Consider the following 13,139-nt stretch of genomic DNA (forward strand, 5'->3'; position numbering starts at 1 on the left):
CTTATGGTACTAAATCAACTAGGAATGGTTAATAAAAATAATAATAATACAAGTAATGTAAGTGAGACAATCATCACTACATGGACAAGAGTTGTACTGCCGTCTGTGTGATTTAGAAGAAAATTTTACCGTCATCGGTCGAGTTCTTTCTTACTCCAAAGAAGTAATACTCTTGAGATTCCTTCAGTGAGTTCAATATGTTCGACAGTTGACGGTCAAGTCCATCTTGTTCCCACGAATAAGCTGTAGGCAGAGCTGTTGAGAGAATATAATGTTGTTGTTATGGTATATTGTCTTAGGTTTTGTTGGGTATACTCAGTGTTGTACAGGAGACAATGGTGTTGGTCCTGCAAGGTAGATAACACAGCAGCTCTTTGTTAACTCTCAACCATACCCAACAATGTCTGTGGACACTTGTTATCAGCCGGGACAGGGAGCCATTTATTTTATACACAGTAATTTCTTTTACCTGTAGTGTATATGTGTCTGCACACAATACAGGTAAAAAAAATAATTGTCCTAAGGGCAAATGTTATTCATGGCCATTTTGAGATCCAAATCCTCACAAATTTTAAGAGCTTGCTGTATTTCATTTACCTGATTTATTGTATTTTATCATTGTATTTGTCTTACATTAAGGTATTTTAGATGTATACTGCTTGCTTACTTACTATTGCTGATAACAATGCTGCCATGTGTGTCTTCAGTATGTGAAGCTCTTTATCTTCTGACTATTTCATACAAGCTTTCCCCACTTGCAGCTTATGGTACTAAATCAACTAGGAATGGTTAATAAAAATAATAATAATACAAGTAATGTAATTGAGACAATCATCACTACATGGACAAGAGTTGTACTGCCGTCTGTGTGATTTCGAAGAAAATTTTACCGTCATCGGTCGAGTTCTTTCTTACTCCAAAGAAGTAATACTCTTGAGATTCCTTCAGTGAGTTCAATATGTTCGACAGTTGACGGTCAAGTCCATCTTGTTCCCACGAATAAGCTGTAGGCAGAGCTGTTGAGAGAATATAATGTTGTTGTTATGGTATATTGTCTTAGGTTCTGTTGGGTATACTCAGTGTTGTACAGGAGACAATGGTGTTGGTCCTGCAAGGTAGATAACACAGCAGCTCTTTGTTAACTCTCAACCATACCCAACAATGTCTGTGGACACTTGTTATCAGCCGGGACAGTGAGCCATTTATTTTATACACAGTAATTTCGTTTACCTGTAGTGTATATGTGTCTGCACACAATACAGGTAAAAAAAAATAGTTGTCCTAAGGGCAAATGTTATTCATGGCCATTTTGAGATCCAAACCCTCACAAATTTTAAGAGCTTGCTGTATTTCATTTACCTGATTTATTGTATTTTATCATTGTATTTGTCTTACATTAAGGTATTTTAGATGTATACAACACTTACTATTACTGATAACAATACCTGCATGTGGTGTCTTCAGTATATTGAAGCTCTTTATCTTTACAGCTATTTCATACAGCTCCCCCACTTTACCAGCTTATGGTATTAAATCAACTAGGAATGGTTAATAAAAATAATAATAATACAAGTAATGTAAGTGAGACAATCATCACTACATGGACAAGAGTTGTACTGCCGTCTGTGTGATTTCGAAGAAAATTTTACCGTCATCGGTCGAGTTCTTTCTTACTCCAAAGAAGTAATACTCTTGAGATTCCTTCAGTGAGTTCAATATGTTCGACAGTTGACGGTCAAGTCCATCTTGTTCCCACGAATAAGCTGTAGGCAGAGCTGTTGAGAGAATATAATGTTATGGTATATTGTCTTAGGTTCTGTTGGGTATACTCAGTATTGTACAGGAGACAATGGTGTTGGTCCTGCAAGGTAGATAACACAGCAGCTCTTTGTTAACTCTCAACCATACCCAACAATGTCTGTGGACACTTGTTATCAGCCGGGACAGGGAGCCATTTATTTTATACACAGTAATTTCTTTTACCTGTAGTGTATATGTGTCTGCACACAATACGGGTAAAAAAAAATAATTGTCCTAAGGGCAAATGTTATTCATGGCCATTTGAGATCAAACCCTCACAAATTTAAGAGCTTGCTGTATTTCATTTACCTGATTTATTGCCTTTATCATTATTATTTGTCTTACATTAAAATTATTTTAGATGTATACAACACTTACTGTACTGATAATACCTGCATGTAGTGTCTTCAGTATGTGTGAAGCTCCTTTATCTTTACAACTATTCCATACAGCTCCCCACTTTGCAACTTATGAGTACTAAATCCTTTAGGAATGGTTAATAAAATAATAATAATACAAGTAATGTAAGTGAGACAATCATCACTACATGGACAAGAGTTGTACTGCCGTCTGTGTGATTTCGAAGAAAATTTTACCGTCATCGGTCGAGTTCTTTCTTACTCCAAAGAAGTAATACTCTTGAGATTCCTTCAGTGAGTTCAATATGTTCGACAGTTGACGGTCAAGTCCATCTTGTTCCCACGAATAAGCTGTAGGCAGAGCTGTTGAGAGAATATAATGTTGTTGTTATGGTATATTGTCTTAGGTTCTGTTGGGTATACTCAGTGTTGTACAGGAGACAATGGTGTTGGTCCTGCAAGGTAGATAACACAGCAGCTCTTTGTTAACTCTCAACCATACCCAACAATGTCTGTGGACACTTTTTATCAGCCGGGACAGGGAGCCATTTATTTTATACACAGTAATTTCTTTTACCTGTAGTGTATATGTGTCTGCACACAATACAGGTAAAAAAATAATTATCCCTAAGGGCAAATAGCTTATTCTTGGCCATTTTGAGATCCAAGCCCTCTACAAATTTTAAGAGCTTGCTACATATTTCATTTACCTGATTTGTATATTTTACCTCAATGTATTTGTCATTAAAAGGTATTTAGATGCTTATACAACACTTACTATACTGATAACAATACTGCATATCTTCAGTATAATAAGGCTCTTTATCTTTAGCTATTTCATACAGCTCCCCCACTTTGCCAGCTTGTGGTACTAAATCAACTAGGAATGGTTAATAAAAATAATAATAATACAAGTAATATAAGTGGACAATCATCACTACATGGACAAGAGTTGTACTGCCGTCTGTGTGATTTCGAAGAAAATTTTACCGTCATCGGTCGAGTTCTTTCTTACTCCAAAGAAGTAATACTCTTGAGATTCCTTCAGTGAGTTCAATATGTTCTACAGTTGACGGTCAAGTCCATCTTGTTCCCACGAATAAGCTGTAGGCAGAGCTGTTGAGAGAATATAATATTGTTGTTATGGTATATTGTCTTAGGTTCTGTTGGGTATACTCAGTGTTGTACAGGAGACAATGGTGTTGATCCTGCAAGGTAGATAACACAGCAGCTCTTTGTTAACTCTCAACCATACCCAACAATGTCTGTGGACACTTGTTATCAGCCGGGACAGGGAGCCATTTATTTTATACACAGTAATTTCTTTTACCTGTAGTGTATATGTGTCTGCACACAATACAGGTAAAAAAAATAGTTGTCCTAAGGGCAAATGTTATTCATGGCCATTTTGAGATCCAAACCCTCACAAATTTTAAGAGCTTGCTGTATTTCATTTACCTGATTTATTGTATTTTATCATTGTATTTGTCTTACATTAAGGTATTTTAGATGTATACAACACTTACTATTACTGATAACAATACCTGCATGTGGTGTCTTCAGTATATTGAAGCTCTTTATCTTTACAGCTATTTCATACAGCTCCCCCACTTTACCAGCTTATGGTACTAAATCAACTAGGAATGGTTAATAAAAATAATAATAATACAAGTAATGTAATTGAGACAATCATCACTACATGGACAAGAGTTGTACTGCCGTCTGTGTGATTTCGAAGAAAATTTTACCGTCATCGGTCGAGTTCTTTCTTACTCCAAAGAAGTAATACTCTTGAGATTCCTTCTGTGAGTTCAATATGTTCGACAGTTGACGGTCAAGTCCATCTTGTTCCCACGAATAAGCTGTAGGCAGAGCTGTTGAGAGAATATAATGTTATGGTATATTGTCTTAGGTTCTGTTGGGTATACTCAGTGTTGTACAGGAGACAATGGTGTTGGTCCTGCAAGGTAGATAACACAGCAGCTCTTTGTTAACTCTCAACCATACCCAACAATGTCTGTGGACACTTGTTATCAGCCGGGACAGGGAGCCATTTATTTTATACACAGTAATTTCTTTTACCTGTAGTGTATATGTGTGCACACAATACAGGTAAAAAAAAATAATTGTCCTGAGGGCAAATGTTATTCATGGCCATTTTGAGATCCAAACCCTCACAAATTTTAAGAGCTTGCTGTATTTCATTTACCTGATTTATTGTATTTTATCATTGTATTTGTCTTACATTAAGGTATTTTAGATGTATACAACACTTACTATTACTGATAACAATACCTGCATGTGGTGTCTTCAGTATATTGAAGCTCTTTATCTTTACAGCTTTTTCATACAGCTCCCCCACTTTACCAGCTTATGGTACTAAATCAACTAGGAATGGTTAATAAAAATAAAAATAATACAAGTAATGTAAGTGAGACAATCATCACTACATGGACAAGAGTTGTACTGCCGTCTGTGTGATTTCGAAGAAAATTTGTCATCCAGTCGATTCTCTTACTCAAAATGTATACAAATTCCTTCAGAGTTCAATATGTTGGAAGTTGACGGTCAAGTCCAATCTTATTTCCTGTGAATAAGCTGTAGGCAGAGCTGTTGAGAGAATATAATGTTGTTGTTATGGTATATTGTCTTAGGTTCTGTTGGGTATACTCAGTGTTGTACAGGAGACAATGGTGTTGGTCCTGCAAGGTAGATAACACAGCCGCTCTTTGTTAACTCTCAACCATACCCAACAATGTCTGTGGACACTTATTATCAGCCGGGACAGGGAGCCATTTATTTTATACACAGTAATTTCTGTTACCTGTAGTGTATATGTGTGTGCACACAATACAGGTAAAAAAAAATAATTGTCCTAAGGGCAAATGTTAATCATGGCCATTTTGAGATCCAAACCCTCACAAATTTTAAGAGCTTGCTGTATTTCATTTACCTGATTTATTGTATTTTATCATTGTATTTGTCTTACATTAAGGTATTTTAGATGTATACAACACTTGCATACTGATAACAATACCTGCATGTGAATATAATGAGTATATTGAGCTCTTTATCTTTACAGCTATTTCACCACAGCTCCCCCTTTACCAGCTTATGGTACTTCACAAATCAACTAGGAATAGTTATTAAAATAATAATAATACTGATAATGTAAAGTGAGATAGTATCCTACATGGATTAAAATTGTGCTGCCGTCTGTGTGTTCAGAAAATTTTTACCGTCATCGTTAGGTTCTCCTCCAAAAGGAAGTAATACTCTTAGAGATTCATCAGTGGATTCAATATGACCGACAGTTGACGGTCAAGTCCATCTTGTTCCCACGAATAAGCTGTAGGCAGAGCTGTTGAGAGAATATAATGTTGTTGTTATGGTATATTGTCTTAGGTTCTGTTGGGTATACTCAGTGTTGTACAGGAGACAATGGTGTTGGTCCTGCAAGGTAGATGACACAGCAGCTCTTTGTTAACTCTCAACCATACCCAACAATGTCTGTGGACACTTGTTATCAGCCGGGACAGGGAGCCATTTATTTTATACACAGTAATTTCTTTTACCTGTAGTGTATATGTGTCTACACAATACAGAGTAAAAAAAATAAGATTATCCTAAGACAAATGTTATTCTTGGCATTTGGGATCCAAACCACTCATAAATTTAAGGCTGCTGTATTTCATTTACACAGTTGTTGTATTTTATCATTTGTGTTTGTCTTTACATTAAGGTATTTTAGTGTATACAACACTTACTATTATGATATAATACCTGCATGTGGTGTCTTCAGTATATTGAAGCTCTTTATCTTTACAGCTATTTCATACAGCTCCCCCACTTTACCAGCTTATGGTACTAAATCAACTAGGAATGGTTAATAAAAATAAAAATAATACAAGTAATGTAAGTGAGACAATCATCACTACATGGACAAGAGTTGTACTGCCGTCTGTGTGATTTCGAAGAAAATTTTACCGTCATCGGTCGAGTTCTTTCTTACTCCAAAGAAGTAATACTCTTGAGATTCCTTCAGCGAGTTCAATATGTTCGACAGTTGACGGTCAAGTCCATCTTGTTCCCACGAATAAGCTGTAGGCAGAGCTGTTGAGAGAATATAATGTTGTTGTTATGGTATATTGTCTTAGGTTCTGTTGGGTATACTCAGTGTTATACAGAGACTCTTATGTGTTGGTCACTGCATAGTGGTACACAGCAGCTCTTTTGGTATCTCTAACCATACCCAACAATGTCTGTGGATTGCTTATTATCAGCAGGACGAGGCCATTTATTTATACAGTAATTTCTTTTACCTGCTTAGTGTATGTGTGTCTTGCACACAATACAGGTAAAAATAAAGATTGTCCTAAGGGCAAATGTTATTCATGGCCATTTTGAGATCCAAACCTCACAAATTTTAAGAGCTTGCTGTATTTCATTTACCTGATTTATTGTATTTTATCATTGTATTTGTCTTACATTAAGGTATTTTAGATGTATACAACACTTACTATTACTGATAACAATACCTGCATGTGGTGTCTTCAGTATATTGAAGCTCTTTATCTTTACAGCTATTTCATACAGCTCCCCCACTTTACCAGCTTATGGTACTAAATCAACTAGGAATGGTTAATAAAAATAATAATAATACAAGTAATGTAAGTGAGACAATCATCACTACATGGACAAGAGTTGTACTGCCGTCTGTGTGATTTCGAAGAAAATTTTACCGTCATCGGTCGAGTTCTTTCTTACTCCAAAGAAGTAATACTCTTGAGATTCCTTCAGTGAGTTCAATATGTTCGACAGTTGACGGTCAAGTCCATCTTGTTCCCACGAATAAGCTGTAGGCAGAGCTGTTGAGAGAATATAATGTTGTTATGGTATATTGTCTTAGGTTCTGTTGGGTATACTCAGTGTTGTACAGGAGACAATGGTGTTGGTCCTGCAAGGTAGATAACACAGCAGCTCTTTGTTAACTCTCAACCATACCCAACAATGTCTGTGGACACTTGTTATCAGCCGGGACAGGGAGCCATTTATTTTATACACAGTAATTTCTTTTACCTGTAGTGTATATGTGTCTGCACACAATACAGGTAAAAAAAAATAATTGTCCTAAGGGCAAATGTTATTCATGGCCATTTTGAGATCCAAACCCTCACAAATTTTAAGAGCTTGCTGTATTTCATTTACCTGATTTATTGTATTTTATCATTGTATTTGTCTTACATTAAGGTATTTTAGATGTATACAACACTTACTATTACTGATAACAATACCTGCATGTGGTGTCTTCAGTATATTGAAGCTCTTTATCTTTACAGCTATTTCATACAGCTCCCCCACTTTACCAGCTTATGGTACTAAATCAACTAGGAATGGTTAATAAAAATAATAATAATACAAGTAATGTAAGTGAGACAATCATCACTACATGGACAAGAGTTGTACTGCCGTCTGTGTGATTTCGAAGAAAATTTTACCGTCATCGGTCGAGTTCTTTCTTACTCCAAAGAAGTAATACTCTTGAGATTCCTTCAGTGAGTTCAATATGTTCGACAGTTGACGGTCAAGTCCATCTTGTTCCCACGAATAAGCTGTAGGCAGAGCTGTTGAGAGAATATAATGTTGTTATGGTATATTGTCTTAGGTTCTGTTGGGTATACTCAGTGTTGTACAGGAGACAATGGTGTTGGTCCTGCAAGGTAGATAACACAGCAGCTCTTTGTTAACTCTCAACCATACCCAACAATGTCTGTGGACACTTGTTATCAGCCGGGACAGGGAGCCATTTATTTTATACACAGTAATTTCTTTTACCTGTAGTGTATATGTGTCTGCACACAATACAGGTAAAAAAAATAATTGTCCTAAGGGCAAATGTTATTCATGGCCATTTTGAGATCCAAACCCTCACAAATTTTAAGAGCTTGCTGTATTTCATTTACCTGATTTATTGTATTTTATCATTGTATTTGTCTTACATTAAGGTATTTTAGATGTATACAACACTTACTATTACTGATAACAATACCTGCATGTGGTGTCTTCAGTATATTGAAGCTCTTTATCTTTACAGCTATTTCATACAGCTCCCCCACTTTACCAGCGTCTAAAAATTGTTCTATTGTCACGTCGCTATATTCCCCTGTAACACCTGAAAAACATTATGTAACATCAATACAAAGAGTAAATCAAGTGTGGCTGGTATTGTAAGGATCCTTAGGGGTCATTCTGGGAGTTTTAATGCCACGTAAACAAACACACAGATGCCACAACAAATACTTCCTCTCACGTGTTATATATTCCCTGGGGTCTTGGTTAACTCTGGCTCCCACCTCCCCACTCGTCGATGGCCGGGACACTGAAAATGTTGAGTGACAATTGTTTTAACTTACAATAATAATGTTTAGGCAGTGTGACCAAGAAGAGCAGAAAAGGTCATCAAATGCCTATTACCAGTTAGGTTGTTCACTACTTAAATAGAGAAGGGAAGGAAAGGTAAAGAAGGATAAAGAAGGGTGAGAAGGATAAAGGAGGAGGGAGAGAAGGATATAGGAGGAGGGAGAGAAGGATATAGGAGGAGGGAGAGAAGGATATAGGAGGAGGGAGAGAAGGATATAGGAGGAGGGAGAGAAGGATATAGGAGGAGGAGAAGGATATGGGAGGAGGAGAGAAGGATATAGGAGGGAGGATATGGGAGGAGAGAAGAATGTAGGTGGAGGAGAGGATATGGGTGGAGGAGAGAAGGATATGGGAGGAGGAGAGAGGATATAGGAGGAAGAAGGATATAGGAGGAAGAAGGATATAGGAGGAGGGAGAGAAGGATATAGGAGGAGGAAGAGAAGGATATAGGCGGAGGGAGAGAAGGATATAGGCGGAGGGAGAGAAGGATATAGGCGGAGGGAGAGAAGGATATAGGAGGGAGAAAAGGCAGTACAGAACAATATAGTGACTTACATAACTTGTTACTGGCCGACATTGCTCCCTCTGCCTTTGAGAGGCTCTCCAGGTCAAATGGAGGAGGTGACATATACGCTCCTGTAGATAGATAGATGTTTTAATGATCACAAATTATTAATACAAAGTTTACACCAAAATTTTACATACAATAAAATGGTCCAAATGTTTTAAAAGACCAAACATTAATAAAAGTTCACCGATTCAATCAGTAACGCAAAACCACGAGTAAATAAACTAAAACACATAAAATGGTTGACTTGTAACTATATACATGAAGTATTAGATGAACTGCACAACAAACAGTTTCATAATCCATTCTTTCAGTTAACAAATTTACAACAGTTGAAATACTATATTGATGGTGTGTTGTTATGAATGGGGTAATGTACTGTGTACAGTGAAATATATTTCACCCCAAGTTATGGAAATATAATTGTATCTAATGATGTGAGAGCAGGGCTGGTATTTGATACATCAAATATTTTTCTGTATGTATGAAGGCATTTTTGTAGCATAATGTGGGAGTTTATTAATATTGGTTCCCTGAAGTATGGAGCCAAGTCAGTCACTGGCTGGCCTTGGAGGTGGAAGGATGTCTCAGTTTGTCAGTGGTGGATACCTTTTCAAATTGGGTTTAGTTAAGTATTAACCATTCAGTGTTGCTCTATTATTTATGGGAGTAAATTACTATTACAAAATAGTTTATTGTTTATATATTAGCTGTTTGTTATGTTATGGAACCTACACACTTATTATGGTAATTTGGTTGTCATTTTTTAAATCTTTTATACAGAGTATAATTGTTAACCTTCACTCCTGAACTGTTGGGATAAAGGCAGCTGTTTGAACCCAGCAATAAGATGTGTTGAGTTAACAATTGTGTCATAAGAGCCACCATGGGCACTCTTCACCAACTGAATAACACCACATGAACACAATCTATGGCCCCTGTTCCTCCTCCATGGCCCCTGTTCCTCCTCCATGGCCCCTGTTCCTCCTCCAAGGCCCCTGTTGTTCCTCCATGGCCCCTGCCTCATCTGTTCCTGGCCACCCACTCTCACTGGTGTCCACTCGTTCATCTTTATCTTTGTATTACACATTGTATCAACAGTTGCATTGATAGTCTTGTATAATTGTACTCTACTTGGGTCTGAGTTTGACAGTTTGTGTAAGGCTATTTGAACATCGTCAATATTGTTAAATAAAAGATCGTGTACGCGTCTGCTGCACAGTGTTGGATGGAGGCAGAGTCGGTCGTACGTCCCGGAGGATAAATCATTCTAAAACGTTTTTTCCACATTTGCCAGACCTCACTCATCAAGGGGTTAGGTTAGGCTGAGAGTGTACTTTTCCTATAATAGACTTCCGTATACCAATTAGTCCAAGAGCCCAGGCACTTTTAATCATGTGTCTGAGGCCAAAAGGTTTGAGGGTCGTTTCTGAATCAGAATTTTATGCCGAATCTGAAAATCCATTTCTTAATTGCCGCAGCTGCTGCGTTTTTGGAGAAAAACAGCGTTTTTTGTTGTTTTCGCACCTTATTTTGGGGAAAAGTATAAAACAACGATTTTACTTCGTGGAGTTATTAAATATCCATTTATACTAGCATGTAGGGTATCAAAGTACAGATATTATCTTTTTGAACGCACATACATCAAAATAATACATGTAAGCTGGGTATCCATGGTAACAAGAGCTCTTTTGTGAAAAAAAACAGTTCTTTAATCGGTGCAGTCAGTGATTTCTCATGAAGGATGTATCGTCTATAATGTCACTGTGATACTGATCTTGTAAATTGGTTATAACCTCTGTATAACACTTATAGCAATACTTATTGCGAGTATGTGACTGCTATAGAATATTGACAGTAAAGTTTTCTCCACCCCCTGTCAGATTTTGCTGCCAAGACAAAAAATCTGGTTAAATGTCCTCCCATAGTTCCTGTCCTCAGGTTATGGTTACCTTAGGCAGAAGTGTACATAAAACTGAATCCCAGTTTTATGCAGTATACCATAATTGTAACTTATGAATTTGGTGTACTAAATAAAGCGCCAACAAGGCATGTTCCTTAGACTCTCATGGCCTAATTGTTATAATGTAGGAAAACTTAGACAAACTGTTCTGTTATGTCTCCAAAACATATTCCAATAAAATTTGTAGTGTCACAAATTAGTCAGAGTCACTGTCTGACTCATCAGAGGAGGAACAGTACTCGTTTCATCTTCCTCCTCATTAGCCATATCTGTACCCACGTTATCATCAATGTGGAGGCATACATCTTCTGGGACCTGTTGCCCTTCAAACCAGTTAATAACATAGCGACCGTTCTCTAGCAGCCATCCATTTTCTTCTGGAGCCCACTTGTACGATTCTGGGGTAATTGCGTTTTTCCACATTGATGCTACCAGATTTGCACGCTTCAATTTCTCCAAGAGCACAGATTTGCATGGAGGCAAATTACTAGGGTCGGTTCCTTTGATTTTATGTAAAGGCTGAGATTTTTGTTTTGGTGCAAAATGCTGATCAAATAGCATATGTCTGGCTGTATTCACTGATGTTAGGTTGGGCTTCCCATACATGCTACAAACAAAGGCCTCCATGTCTGTTAACAGATCTGATGATATGTGAGCTGAATCTCCCAATTTGGCGAATGCTGCGATGAACCTTTGTTCCTTTTCCATTAAAGCCAAAGGGCGGACTTTACCTTTGCGTACAAAACTAGCTGTGTAGTCACATCCTGTGAAGGCATGGAGTCCTGACAGGGCACCACACAACTCTGCTCCAAGGCTGTGAGCTAACTGGGATACATCTATATATCGCCTGGTGTTGTTAGTACTTACACCAACGTCGAGCCATAGCTGTCCTGGTATGACATGGGCATGCGTAAGCAAAATTATAAGAACATCAGTGTCAGAGGACCGGATAATGATGTTACCACCTTTGTAGGACTCTCACATATGCTTAACATGCCAGATCAACCGAGTATCTGCCTCCTCGTGGTTGCAGACCAGGCTGGGGACCTCTTGCACGTGAATACTGTCATCCTTTACATCATATTGATAGGCTTTGTCATCCAGTCCTACAAATAGCGTGTAGCCTCGGATCTGCTCAATGTGTGATGTTCTCTTCCATTCCTTTACAAGGAAGTGTAGGAGGGCTGTTTTGAAATTCGCGGACTTGAGCGAGGCATTGAAATCCTTTGGGCGCTTCTGGTCAGGACCAGAGATAATGAAGTTGGTATGTGTAGCATCAGATCCACGGATACCATGCTCGATATCTTTGATGGATGGGGTTTTGTATGAGTCACATACAAAGTCTACCCTTTTGGCAAATCCCAACAACCGTGTCAGAACAAGTTTGGCAATTTCACCAAATGTGGCTGGTACATTGACTAGAGTTCGTATGAGAAACATTGCATCAATGGCACATGCATCCCGACTCACTGGTTTGCTACTTTTCACTCTTTCTTCCAACTTATGCATCAGTTTTGACTTGTCCGTTTTGTTAACAGACCCATCCACCTGTGCTATGGTCAATGGCACTGGTGTATGGGGATATCTAAAGACCAAAGCCAAATCCATGTTGTTGCTCGCTGCTAGGTAAAGCAGTCTTCCAAATAAATCACGTGTCCCCTGCAATTCTTTAATCTTTCTGTCCTTAACGGTGAGCTTAACTCGTATAGCATCTGATGAGAAATTCTTCAATTTAGATCGAGAAATCGGTTTCTCAAACCTTGCAGGGTCTTCAAAACATTCTTTGATAAATGTGTTACATCGTTTGTCTCCAATTTCCACACAGTGTAGGAGGTCATTCTTGACATCTACTGATGTTGCTTTTCCAGTGGACAGGCAGTAGAGATTTCCATCTTGAGAAAAATGGACAAATGTTCTCATTTTTTGGCAAATAGCACTCCTGTAACCATGGATACTGAGCTTACATGTATTATTTTTAATGCCTATGTGTTCAACAACATAATATCTTTATTTTGATACCATACATGCT

At 37.8% G+C, this 13,139-nt stretch overlaps 1 long non-coding RNA gene across 1 annotated transcript; it reads right to left on the reverse strand.

The window, feature by feature from the left end:
- Nucleotides 1–829: 829 nt before the first annotated feature.
- LOC121874781 lies at nucleotides 830–3,222 on the reverse strand. The gene is made up of 4 exons (XR_006090481.1): nucleotides 3,175–3,222; nucleotides 2,422–2,522; nucleotides 1,675–1,775; nucleotides 830–1,016 (listed from the first exon to the last, which is right to left on the reverse strand). It is a non-coding gene; the product is annotated as an uncharacterized LOC121874781 (long non-coding RNA).
- Nucleotides 3,223–13,139: the final 9,917 nt, after the last annotated feature.

This window comes from Homarus americanus, unplaced genomic scaffold (assembly GCF_018991925.1).
Source record: "Homarus americanus isolate GMGI-L3 unplaced genomic scaffold, GMGI_Hamer_2.0 scaffold47678, whole genome shotgun sequence".
Classification (NCBI taxonomy): Eukaryota; Metazoa; Arthropoda; class Malacostraca; order Decapoda; family Nephropidae; genus Homarus; species Homarus americanus.